Below are 14757 nucleotides of genomic sequence, written 5' to 3'. Positions count from 1 at the left end.
CAAGTTGGTTTTCCACTTACAAAAAAAATTGAAAATTATTGAACCAGATTTTCTTCACCCATAGAAAAATATGGCATAACCGATTTCTTCCTTACTCGTAAGAGTACTCCCACTCAAATTCGAGTAATTCGTTGCTATTATTTGAAGTACTTTTATGATCTCCAATATGTTGGCTACTTATATGGGAGGTTTATATTCTAACATGATCTAAGTTTTGTAGCAATATTACGATATGTACATTTCGGACCAAATTATTTTAGGACATCAATTTTTTGCGAACGCATCCAACATGCCCATATTTTGCAAATACTTTTTTTGACATTTTCCAATTTTGTTGAAAATTGGGAATTTATTGGGGTTACAACAAACAACACCATTTCTAATGAGTTATAATAAAAAATGCACAAACTAATGGTTATGCAAGTATTACATATCAAAGCTTTACTAAAATAAACGATAACCAAATTTAAAAATAATACGTTTGAAAACGAAAGATTGAAGTAAAAGTATTTTTTTACAAAAAACAGGCTGTTACTCAATATTTTTAATATATTTGCAAAAAAAAATTAAAATTTATGGAGAAATTGAAATATGATTCAACAAAAAGTTTTAAAATTGTTTGGAAAAAGCTATCTGTTTGAACTCACAAAACCTTACATTCCAACCTAATAACTGAGGTAGACGTTCGCCGTTTTCATACCATCCACCATAGTATGGAGGGTATATTAAGTTTGTCATTCCGTTTGTAACACCTCGAAATATATGGATCAGCATAAAATTCTATGTCGATTTAGCCATATCCGTCCGTATATTCGTCTGTGGAAATCACTCTAGATTCCGAACGAAGTAGTTGAAGTAGGTTGATAAAATCTTACTCAAATGTATATTATGTTTGCAGGACCTTTGTTCAATACCATAGGCCATGTCCACCAGGTCCACGTTTTGGCATAGCCCCCATATAACGGTACCTCCCGATATTCGGTATTTTAATGATTTTAGCGATATTATTCACCGGAATTGTTTCAAATTTGGTATTTGAAGTTCGTAATGGATACTACAGCCTATGACAGAAGATTGTTTGTGCAGGTCCACGTCTTCTTATAGCCTCCAGATAGCGGTACCTGCCTATATTCGGTATTTTGAGGAATTTGATGATGCAGGTCCACGTCGTCGTATAGACCCTAATATAACGGCTACATTCGGTATTCTTTAAAATTTTAACAGAATATTTAACGGATTTTATATATTTTTTTTAATTTGTCAAATTCGTATTATCAAAAATATTAACCAGTTTTACCGTAGAATTAAAATATTGAAAATCTTAGATCATAATCGAGATTTCAATCATTTTTCGCTCAATTTAACTTATTTTAAAAATGAGGAAAAAAAATTGTTGCATGTTATTTTGAATAATATTGACAAGAAGCTGTAGTTTTTGTAGTTTGTAGTTTTACGAAGCTGTTCTACCTTCTTATTGTACCATGTCTAAAACTTTATATTTCGAAATCACAATTGTAGCACCATTTTAAAATAGGCTCCATGTAATAATACTAATTGTCCATAGTAAAGAATAACATTAAAATAAATAAATAAAATTAAAATAAAATCTTGCAATTTACCATGATTTTGACTGGAAGTGCTTACGTAAGACAGAGTTTTGTAATGTAGAAGGGTGCGAAAAGCACCATTGTAAAAATGGTGATGAGTGGTTAGAAAGAGACCTTCAAAGATAGTCTGTCTAAAAATATTCATAAAATTCTACGATAAAACGTGATTATAGCTCAGGAAGTCTTAAAAAAATAATAAGAACAATCTGAATATTTGCAATGACATTCCTTGAAAAAATCAACAATTAAAGCTCAAACAGTCCTGCTAACAATATTTCGATTACAGTTCAGAACGACCTTCCACAAATATTTTTAATAATCCACAATTATTGTTCAGAAATTCTTTCAAAAAATATTTTAAGAAATCTATGAATAGAACAAACGTAGTGATTTGGTAAAAAATAAAAAAAAATCCTTCCAAAATACTCTTAAAATAACTGCAATTATAGCTCAGATAGACCTCCCAAAAATATCCTTAACAATTCACGTAGTAGCTAAGAATTTGGTATGTATATTTGTATATCTTTAAAAAATATTTTTTGTAAAATCATAATAAAAAGGGTGCGCTTTGGAGAAAATCTGAGAGTGATTTCACAAATTATGGCAATGATGAATATTTAAATTGTAAAAGCTTTAAGAATAATGACTTATGCCTGTAACATTTACAAGGCAAAATAACTATATTTTATCTCAGTAACGGGAGACTACAAAACCTAGGGATACTGGTTAGAATCTCCCCGCCAGCAAAAAAAAAAAAATCCGAAAATTCGAAGAGAATACGAAATTCGACGTTTGAAACAATTTCGTTGAAAATTTTGACACAAATCATCAAAATCCGAATATCTGAAGGTGTCATATGGGAACTACACAAAAAGTTGAACCTACAGAGACAGTTTTGTGCAAGCTGTAAACTAAAAGTGCTAAAATGTGACTAAAACAAGCAAAACACCTTGAATCTGGTGGTGGAATCAAAATGCTGACCTATACCATTAGGAACTTCAAATGCCAAATGTGAAACAATTCCGGTGAATAATATAGCTAAAATCATAAAAATACCGAATATGGGGGATATACGAAAAAGTGAATCTACATACGATTTTTTGTCATAGGCTGTAGTACCCATTACGAACTTTAAATACGAAATTAGTTACATTTCCGGTGAAAAAATCGCACAAATCATAAAAATACCGTCATATGGGGGCTATACGAAGACGTGGACCTGCTTTTTTTTTGTCATAGGCTGTTACACCCATTACGAACTTCAAATACGCAATTTGAAACGATTCCGGTAAATAATGTCGCTAAAAACATGAAAATACATATATAGGGAGGTACCGTTATATAAGGGCTATACGAAGACGTGGACCGTCATGGCGATATGGCCATTTACGAACTTATCCTGCCTACTGGTAAACTATGTACAGGGTTGCCCATATTGGACGGACCCATGACTCTTTGGGCCCATTCCAATCGACGAGGCTTGTCCGCAGGCAACATTCTTTGCGTCAATTGAATTTTGTACGGGAACAAATGCAAATCAATGCGAATAATCCGTTGTAAAGTGGACCGAGCCATGCCCAACTGCTGAGAGCGGCGTTTTTGGGATTTTCTAGGGGACCTCTCAACACTGGCTCGTACGGCAGCGATATTCTCAGCCGATCGCCTTGGTCGACTTTTATATGGCCTCTTCGGATTAGAAAGAGCCTTACCAGTCGAACATTTTTCGTATAAACGCTTAATGGTGTTCTTAGAAGGCGCACTTCTCACATTTTTTAATGTTTTAAAAGCACGTTGAGTTTTCACAATTGACTTCTTCTGTTGAAAGTAAATTTCAGAGCGCTCGCGTGGCGTGTATTGGTTCATGGTAAAAATTTGCTTGGACTGACGCTTCAAACGCGCCATTAAGCGATGTGACATCTCTGTCAAAAGTTATGGCGTTGCCAGATGGGTCCGTCGAATATGGGCAACCCTGTATGTATGCAAAATTTTAGCCTTCTATCTCAATTCGTTCGAAAGATAGCGTGATTACAACTGACAGGTAGACAAACGGAAAGACAGACAGACGGACATCGCTATATCGACATAGAATTTTACGCTGATCCAGAATATATATACTTTGTAGGGTCTATTATAAATATTTCTATTATAAATATTTCCACAGAATGGTGGAGGGTATAAAAAGGGTCCTAGGATAGTGCTACGCTAGAGTGAGGCGATTTCATAATGGATAGCAAAGTTTGGCATCAAATCGTATATTTAGAAATCTTATATTTAGTAAATGACATTTTGGCCGGGATTTCTTATGAAGTTATACAATCAGAAACATACCCTATCAAAAGGTGAAAAGAATTTACGTAGGGTACATCAAAGGAATACTACAATAGCGATTACCACATTATCATCACCTTATCAGGGCAGGCTTGTTTTATAACTTTTCACTTTTTCACACACACACATGCTTACATACATATTTATTGATTATGCTTTGTATTTGTTGTTCATTCAATTGATTCTGTGTGTTAGGTTAGTGGCGAAATGAGTGTGAGCTAAGGAGGCTGAATGGTATATACTATCTCTATCACTAACATTACACATGTACACATTATAAAAAATATATATAATTGTTAATACTATTAGAATGGTATAGCTCGCTTAGCAGTGGTAAGAACAGTAAGTGCAGATATTACCTTGATCGACATATCTGAGTATTGATCGTTCACACCTACCTGCTAATAACATTTCACTTTGATAATACCATATTCAAATTGTTGGTAATTGATATTGGGGATAGGTGGATTTTTTGAATATTTACCGATAAGTGAATTAAAAAAACAGCTAACATTTATTGTTTATATTTAGGCAAGAATTATCATAATTGGTTATTCAAATACTTATTTGGGGGGTCTTTGGGAAAATAGTAAACTGTTCTAAATATTATGGAGTGTGGCTGTACTCACAATATTTACCAAAGAAATAAAGTGGGGAAATGTTTATGCAATTTCAGTCGATAATTGTGGAAAAATAAATAATTTTCATTATGTTTTAACTTAGAGCCAATGCTTGCAATCGAAGTTGATTTTCACACCCCAAATGACGGTTCAGCATTCACGTGTTTTATCACAAACATATCGATAAGAGCTAATAGAATTTGAACTTTATATCGATTATAAAAAAAAACAATTTCAGAACTTTGCTATTTACAGTCTCTATGTCAATAGCAGATGTTGTGTATGAAGTGTATAAATAAATATTATCAAATTCAAAATACCGAACAACAATTTACCAAAATTTTGTTTCTTCTTCGAAAACAATTTAGCTCAGATTAGATTAAAATGCGAAGAAAGTGTTTTGATCTGTCTTTTGTTTTTTTTTTTCTATTCATGTTGCGAATAAAAAAAGAGGTTTCTAATATCAGATAAGAGCGAACACGCCCATAACTTGCCAATGGCCAAAAATTTTGATAACAAGACACTTGATGAAAATCGTAATTAAGAAAAAATACTTGATACTTTTCAAAACAATGCAAAATATACAATATACATAGAAACACATGATTTGAAATGACAAATCCTAGAGAATCCAACCATGGGTAAGTATGTGGCGTTAGTTCTAGAGAAAATATCAGACACGTCTAATGAAATTCAAAAACGTGCGATGAAAACTGTTTATACCGTGGCGCAGAATTTAATTTTGAAGTAAACAAGTAAAAAACATTAAGTTTGGCCGGGCCAAACTTTTAATACCCTCCACCTTAGAGTAAAAGAAACACTAGAAGAAATGTGGCAAAAACCATTAAAATGCCGAATATCAGGAGGTACCGTTATATGGGGGCTACACCAAAGCGTGGACCTATAATTCCAATGTTTCGCCACACGACCCACAAATACCAATTTTTAGACAAATCAGTGAAAAAATGTGCCAAAAACCATCAAAATACCGAATATCGGGAGGTACCGTTTTATGGGGGCTATATCAAATCATGGACCCATGCATGCAATGTTTCGCCACCGAAGCTGGAAGCCATTATGACCAACAAATACCAATTTTCAGACAAATCCGTGAAAAAATGTTGCAAAAATCATCAAATTACCGAATATCGGGAGGTACCGTTATATGGGGGCTATACCAAAACGTGGTCCTATAATTACAATGTTTCGCCACACGAACTAGGACCCATTATGACTCACAAATACCAATTTTTAGACAAATCAGTAAAAAAATGTGGCAAAAACCATCAAAATACCGAAGATCGGGAGGTACCGTTACATGGGGACTATACCAGAACGTGGACCGATATATCTCATTTTCAATACCAACCATCCTAGACACAATGCATATAGCTCTGCTAAATTTTGGCGCTCTACGTCAAATAATGTGGGCTGTATCGTGATTTCAACAGACGGACAGACAGACGGACATCGTTAAATCGACTTAGAATTTTATGCTAATTATGAATATATATACTTTATGGGGTCTAAGACGAATATTTAAGGATGTTACAAACGGAATGACAAAGTTAATATACCCTCCTTTCCAAGGTGGAGGTTATAAAAATTACTCCAACTTTTTTAATCCCCTAAAATATTAATAACATCTATACAAAAATATATAAGTAAGAAGTGTCCGCTACTTCATTACGCTAAAGTTCGCACTTATAAAGTAACAAATATTAACTGAATTCAATACGAAATAGTTAGAAGCGGACAAAAGTCAGACTAGACAGATTATGTACACCTTACAACAAATTATTCATAAAATGTAGGGTAAATTAAACTTGTCCTTCCATTTGCAACACATAGTAATAATCATTTTTAACCCAACAAAGGATATATTTTCTTGCTCTGCATAAAATTCTAAGTCGATTTAGCCCTGTGCATACATCCGTCTGTTGTAACCACGCTAGAGTTTATAAAAAATTAAGATTTTTCATATAGTTTTTATTTGTCTGCAGACAGTTCAGGTTCGGTCAACGTTTTTAATATCCAACTTCAGACTTCTGTCATTTTTAGTTTTAACCGATAGCTGTTAAATTTAATCCAGTGACAGCTCATTATATTGTTTACAAGCGTACAAAAGCATTTTGTTTAGAATTTTCCAGAAAAAAAGTTATTTGTGATGGAAAACCACAAGTGACTATCGTTAGAGCACTCCAGTATTTAAATGTGAATAAATCTTTTGTGTCTCGTACCATCGGTCGTTACCGTTACCGATACTGGTAGTGTAGCCCGACGTCAAGGAAGTGGACGGAAGAGAGCAGCAATATCAGCAGAAATGGTTCTAAAAGTAAAGAAGCGACTTGATCGAAACCCGCGTCGCAGTGGCCGAAAATAGCTCGTGAGCTGAACATATCGCAATATTCCATTCGGAAAATATTGAAAAAAAGCCATTGAAATTCCAAAAAGTGCAAGAACTTACACCTCAACAGAAAGAAAACAGACTTAAAAGAGCTAAAGATTTGCTTCGCTTGGCCGAAAGTGGGGATCTGCCGAATTTGGTTTTTTTAATGGGAAAACATTCGTTGTCTAGCAGTTTGTAAACAAACAAAATGATCATGTTTACTTGCCAAAGTGGTTCGGTTGGCCACCCGAACTCAATCGCCGGCCATGGTGATGGTGTGGGCCGCCATAACAGCCGATGGTCGGTTTCCGCTCGTATTAATCGACCGTGGCATCAGAATAAATGCCGTATATTAACGCGAAAATATTCTGGAGGGTGTATTAAAGCCTTGGGCACGCAAACATTTTGCCACAGACTTCGGACATTCCTACAGGCCTCAGCACGCGCCACCCAAGAAGAGTTACAAAATGAGGTTCCTCGCTCCATTTCCAGCGCACAATGGCCGCCAAAATTTCCGGATACCAATCTGTTGGACTATTGAGTCTGGAATATTTTGGAAAGCAAGGTTGGCACTAAAAAATACCACAGTGTCGACCACCTCAAGTAAGCGCTTCTTATTCTAAAATTTGATGCTATTTCCGACAAGTTCTGCTCATTCAATAAAATCTCATTCAATAAAATTTAAAAAAAGTGTAAAAATTATGGCGTTTGACTTTGTTGCGGTTTTTTTGTCTCACCTTGTAGTAGTACTTTCGAATGTTATTTCAACACTAAACACTAGCCACTTTTGGCATAAATTTCCAAAAAACCTTAGACTCTATCTGCGGCATTTGGTATTAAATGCCATATTTCAAACTCCATTTATTTTTCAAGAGTGTCTCTTACAAAAGGTAAAAAAAATAATCCCGTACCCTTTTATAGTTTCCGGAATTTCAAGATCTTGCTCTACTGATCGGCCATCAACACCGCTATATTATTTGGCAACTTTTAGTACTAAAATTAAAAAAGGAAAACCCCAGAATTCTACCATTCTCCTGAGTTTAAATTTAACACATAATAAAGAGTTAGAAAATTCCACGCTAGAAGGTCGAAGAAGCATTGTTGAGCTTTTCTTGGTACGATCAAAAATATTTTATTCGAATCACATGATTCTGTAAATCAGCGGTCTCAAAAAAAAAAATTGCCATATACTTTTTTTAAAATTTATTTGTAAATTTCCAATCAATGGGCGTTAAGTGTCAACACTACTTCAAAACATTATGGCCTCTTTAAAACAGCAAGCATTTGTTTTGTTTGATATGCGTAGAAAATTGTGGTTTAAAGGTCCTACAATTAATTAATTTTTATTGAATCTTTAAGAAATGCAGTGGCGAGCGGTCATATACTTTGAGATCAAAAGGAAGGTAAAACGTACTGCAGACATTTTGTCGATAAGATTGAATGCAGTAGCTGATAATCTTTGTGTACTTTGAAATTCGAATTGCTTAGATGATCCGCCTTCAAAAATAGAATTCTAATTAATTTTATTGCTATGCCTATTTGGAACAGGAGACGTAAATATTTTTGAGTAATACAAAAAACAATATAAACCAGCGAGAAAAGGTCAGGCGTTTGACATATACTTCACTCGGTCTGTTTCTCAGATGTGTATAAAAATGTGAACATCATAAAAACTAAGTAGGCATAATTTTATTCAAATTAAAAATAAAAACTGAGATTGTGTATAAAAATATTTCTAAGTTTAATATTTAGAACCAGGGTCGACCAAAACGAGACTAGACGAAAATGTATAGTATAAAAAAATGTAAGAGTGGATTTTTAATCATTCAAGATCTCATATTGATTGCGCCATATATTGAAAAAATGGATACAGAGTGTAAATATCACCCGATTCATCAAAATTTGCCTCATTGAAATAACGTTTCCCAGGTCTCTTTGTACAAAATCGATTAAGGACAATTCGAATCGGTCTATCTATATCTGTCTGACTATATTCTGTGCCCATGACATACAGGGTGAGATGAAAAACTGCAACCAACTTCAGACTTCTGTCATTTCTAAGCCACTCGTCCGATAGCTCTTAAAATTATTCCAGTGAAAGCTCATTATATTGTTCAAGCGTGCAAAAGCATTTTGGTAAGAATTTTCCAGAAAAAGAGTTATTCGTGATGGAATTCAAGCGTGATTTCTTTATATTTGGTTGGAAAACCACAAGTGGCTATCGTTAGAGCACTCCAGCATTTAAATGTGAATAAATCTTTTGTGTCTCGTACCATCGCTCGTTACCGTAATATTAGTAGCGTAGCCTGACGTCAAGAAAGTGGACAGAAAAAAACAGCAAAATCCGCAGAAATGGTTCGAAAAGTAAGGAAGCGACTTGATCGACCCCCGTCGCAGTGGCCGAAAAATGGCTCGTGAGCTGAACATATCGCAATATTCCACTCGGCAAATACTGAAAAATCGGTGTTAAGCCATTGAAATTCCAAAAAGTGCAAGAACTTAAACAGCAACAGAAAGACAATAGACTCAAAAGAAAGCAAAAAAAATCGGAAATAGCATCATATTTTAGAATAACTTTAGATTTGTTCGAATTGGTCACCTTTGGCACTAATTATGACCTTCAAACGGCGAATGAAACAGTCACACGCTGTCCGAATGTTGCTCTGCGGTATTTTGGCCCATTCCCGGCGAAGCGCTTGCTTGAGGTGATCGACACTCTGGTGTTTTTTAGTGCCAACATTGCTTTCCAAAATACTCCAGACACAATTGTTCAACGGATTGGTATCCGGAGATTTTGGTGGCCATTGTGCGCTGGAAATGAAGCGAGAAACTTCATTTGGTAACCATTCTTGGGTGGCGCGTGCTGAGTGCGATGGTGCTGAGTTCTGTTGGAATGTCCAAGGTCTGCGGCCAAAATGTTTGCGTGGCCAAGGCTTTAATACACCCTCCAGAATATTTTCGCGATAATATTCTTCATGTATTCTGATGCCACGGTCGATTAAAACGAGCGGAGAGAGACCATCGGCTGTTATGGCGGCCCACACCATCACCATGGCCGGCGATTGAGTTTGGGTGGTGAACATTTTCAGCTGACCTCTTTGGCAAGTAAACACGATCATTTTGTTTGTTTAAAAACTGCTGGACAACGAATGTTTTCGCATCGGAGAAAACCAAATTCGGCAGTTTACCACTTTCGGCGAAGCGAAGCAACTTTTTAGCTCTTGCACTTTTCGGAATTCCAATGGCTTTACCCCGAGCTCATTTTACAATATTTGCCGAATGGAATATTGCGATATGTTCAGCTTACGAGCCATTTTCGGCCACTGCGACGTGGGTTTAGATCAAGTCGCTTCTTTACTTTTCGAACCATTTCTGCTGATGTTTCCACTCCCTTGACGTCGGGCTACGCTACCAGTACCAGGGTAACGAGCCATGGTACGAGACACAAAAGATGTATTCACATTTATATGCTGGAATGCTCTAACGATAGCCACTTGTGGTTTTCCAGCCAAATATAAAGAAATCACACTATCACGCTGGAATTCCATCACGAATAACTTTTTTTCTGGAAAATTCTTACCAAAATGCTTTTGCAATATAATGAGCTTTCACTGTAATAATTTTAACATCTGTCGGACGAGTGACTTATAAATGACAGCAGTCTGAAGTTGGTTGAAGTTTTTTCATCTCACCCTGTATGTACATCTTTGCCCTTTCAAATGATATCAACTCTCTGTAGCCATAAACAAATTAAGTGAACACTTACCTGGTTACACTGCTGAGAAAAAATTACTATTTTGAAAACAAATCCAACGATATCTATGGATTTTAATACTTGGTCCATGATTAGGAACCCAAAGTGATGTCACTTTCATTTCCTGTTTTTAAACACTTCACAATTTCACCAAACCATTTCACAAAATAACATGTCGATTTGTTTACATTTTCTGCACAAAGCATAACGGGCCACATAACTGATTGTTTTTGTAACAACACAAAAATACTAAGACACTTTGATTATTTCACAGTAATATTTGATTAAAATTTAGCACAACATATTGTCTGTATTGGGAAATTACATTGTCACATTCTTACATTAGTAAAACAATTTTTAGGAAAATCACATTCATGTTGGATTTGTTAATAAATTATCTGCAAAAAATTACATGCAGACGTGTTGAATGCACTTTGTGCACTGGCGATGTGAGAGAATAATGCAGTTGTCGAAAGAGATGAATGCAAAGTAAGTGGAGAGAGGGGAAAAAGAGAGTATCTACCCTATAGTGAGCACTTTTAAGACTTTGCTTCTCTTCCAAACTCCACTGTTTACACAAATACGCTAGCCAAGGCCCACTACTTCATCAGCAAAACCTCGAGCTGGTGTGGGCCGCCATAACAGCCGATGGTCTCTCTCCGCTCGACTCAGCACCATCGCACTCAGCACGCGCCACCCAAGAATGGTTACAAAATGAGGTTCCTCGCTTCATTTCTAGCGCACAGCGGCCACCAAAATCTCCGGACTATTGTGTCTGGAGTTAATTTGAAAGGCACTAAAAAATACCAAAGTGGCGATCACCTCAAGTAAGCGCTACGCCGGGAATGGGCAAAAATACCGCAGAGCAACATTCGGGCAGCGTGTGACGGTTTCATTGGCCGTTTGAAGGCATTCTAAGGCGATTTAGCCCCGTCCGATATTCGGTATTTTCATGATTTTAGCAATATTTTTCAATGGAATTGTTTCAAAATTCACACCAGGTGTTCCTTCTGAGTACTTTACCCCCTAGAAGAATATTGCCTGTATAGGTCCACGATATGGTACATCCCGCATATAACGGTACCTCCCTATATTCGGTATTTTGATTATTGTAGCCATATTTTTCAATGCAATTGTCTGAAAATCCACATAAGAAGCTCCTTTTGAGTAGTTTACCCCCTGGAAGAGCATTGTCTATATAGGTCCACGATACCGTATGGCTCCTAAACAACGGTACGCCCCGATATTCGGTATTTTGATGATTTCCACGACATTTTTACAGGAATTGTTTCCAACTTCGTATTTGGAATTCGAAATGTGTACTACAGCCTATGAAAAAATGCGTATGCAGGTCCAGGTCTTCGTATAGCCCCCATATAAAAATACCTCCCGATCTTTACGGAATCAAAGGGAAGTTTTTTCTGGGATTGTTCGTAAACGTTTTGCACGCCCCGCAACAGCTGAAAATGTTACAAAATAAATAAAATACCAATTTTATAGTTTTTAGAATAAATTTCTTTATTTGTTTATATTTCTTTTTTATTTTCATTGTTGATTTAGCTTGCATACATGCTTGCGTATCTCTAAGTCATGATCAGTTATCGGATGCTAGGGTCTTAATGGTTTTATTTTCTTTTTCTTTATATTATTGTGTCTGTGTGTCGGTTTATATTTAGTTGTCATTTAAATTAATACGAATTCTTTTTACATAATATTATTTATATCATATTATTTAAATTAGGTTCATATATATTTTTGCATTAAATTTAGTTTTTTTTTTTCTCTGGGTTAGGGAATTTGCATTTTATTTTTGTTTTTTTTTTTTCTCGTTTGCATTAATTTAATTTTAGTTTACAAATAGCATAAAACTTACAAATATGATTTCTATAATATTTAGGGGGTTTTATGTATTAATTAATAATATTGTTATTATAATTCTTATATAAATGATCGCTTGTTATGGTTATATATTTCTCTTAAGGATTTTGTTGTTGTAAGTCTTACCACATAAACGTAATTATTTTTTTTAATTAGTTTGGCTATATAAAAAACGCATATTTAGCTAAATGAAAATTTGCAATTAATTTCGTTATTTTTTATATATATTATTTTATTTGAAATTGTTTACAAAATGAATAGATTAATAAAAAAAAGTATATGCAACTTGATTGGATATTATTTTTTTTCGTGGTTATCTTTCACTCATTAAATAAGCACTTTAATTGCTGGCAAATCAAAAAATTATTATTTTTTATTTGTTTTTGTATTTGTATATCTGTATTGCCTTAAAATGACTTATTGTTATTTTAAATATAATTTTTTATATTTTTTCTTAACTTAGAAATTCTAGTGTTTTGCGTCACTACAGTCGTTTTTGTATTTTATTCTAAGTATTTTATTTATTTTTTTTTTTTTTAGAAAAAAAATCGTAATAAATTTTCCAAAGTATTGAGGAGGTTTGGAGACTTTTGCATATTGGAAAATCGTAAATGTTTTGTAATCATTACATTTATTTAAAGATTTCATTCTATTGCACTTTGCTACACCATTTAGCCTTTTTTAAATAATTAGATCCTAGACCCGATTCTTGTTCTATGAAAATGAGAAAAAATGCAGGTGTTCGCTATTAAAATTTTTTTTTTATTTAATTTACTAAACAAATTTTTAATGTTTTGTACTAAATTTGGTAACCAATAGAATACAAGTGTTCAAATAATAGTTGCATGGTTCACGAAAGGGCTAATTCGAATAAATGAGTCATTTATGAGCGTATGAACTAGTGATGGAGCGATTACATATCTAGTTCAATTTATACGCCGTCTCCTGCGCATATTGATTTCGCACGATTGAATCAGAAATTGATGGGGTTATACGAAGACGTGGACCTGCATAATTTTTTGTCATAGGCTGTAGTTCCGATTCCGAACTTTAAATACGAAATTTGAAACAATTCCATTGAATAAAGCTACTAAATAAATACCAAATATAGGAAGGTACCGTTATATGGGGTATATATATGGTGAACCTACATAGACAATTCTTTCCAGAGGGAAAAGTACTCAGAAGGAACTCATTGTGTGGGTAAAATCATGAAAATATGGAATATAGCGAGGTACCGTTATATGGTGTATATAAGAGATTGCGGACCTATGTAGACAATTCGTTTCCAGGGAGTAAAGTACTGAGAAGGAACTCCTTGTGTGGATTTTGAGACAATTTCATTGAAAAATGTGACTAAAGTCATGAAAATTCCGAATATTGGGAGATACTGTTATATAAGGGATATACGATATCGTGGACCTATATAGATAACTATCTATCCAGGGGGCAAAGTACTCACAAAATACTGATCTGTGCAATTTTAGCTCTCTATCTTAATTCGTTTTGACTCTAGCGTGATTACAACAGACGGAGGGACAGACAGGGCTAAATCGTCTTAGAATTTTACGCGGATCAAGAATCTATATACTTTGTTAGGTCTAAAATTATTATTTTGATGAGTTACAAACGGAATGACGAACTTAATACAGGGTGAGATGAAAAAACTACAACCAACTTCAGACTGCTGTAATTTCTCAGCCACTCGTTCGATAGCTGTTAAAATTATTCCAGTCACAGCTCATTATATTGTTTACAAGCGTACAAAAGCATTTTAGTGACAATTTTCCAGAAAAAAAGTTATTCGACACCAGTAAAGTAAAGAAGCGACTTGATCGAAACCCGCGTCGCAGTGGCCGAAAAATGGCTCGTGAGCTGAACACATCGCAATATTTCATATGGCAGATATTGAAAAATGAGCTCGGGGTAATGCCATTGAAATTCCAAAGAGTGCAAGAACTTACACCGCAACAGAAAGAAAATAGACCCAAAAGAGCTAAGGAGTTGCTTCGCTTGGCCGAACTGCCGAATTTGATTTTCTCCGATGATAAAACATTCGTTGTCCAGCAGTTTGTGAACAAACAAAATGATCGTATTTACTTACCAAAGAGATCAGCTGAAAATGTCCACCTTCGGTTGGTCACCAAAACTCAAACGCAGACCATGGTGATGGAGTGGGCT

The sequence above is a fragment of the Musca domestica genome, unplaced genomic scaffold, assembly GCF_030504385.1.
Source record: "Musca domestica strain aabys unplaced genomic scaffold, Musca_domestica.polishedcontigs.V.1.1 222, whole genome shotgun sequence".
NCBI lineage: Eukaryota > Metazoa > Arthropoda > Insecta > Diptera > Muscidae > Musca > Musca domestica.
The sequence above is the reverse complement of the archived record's forward strand: the minus strand, read 5'-3'. Positions refer to the sequence as shown.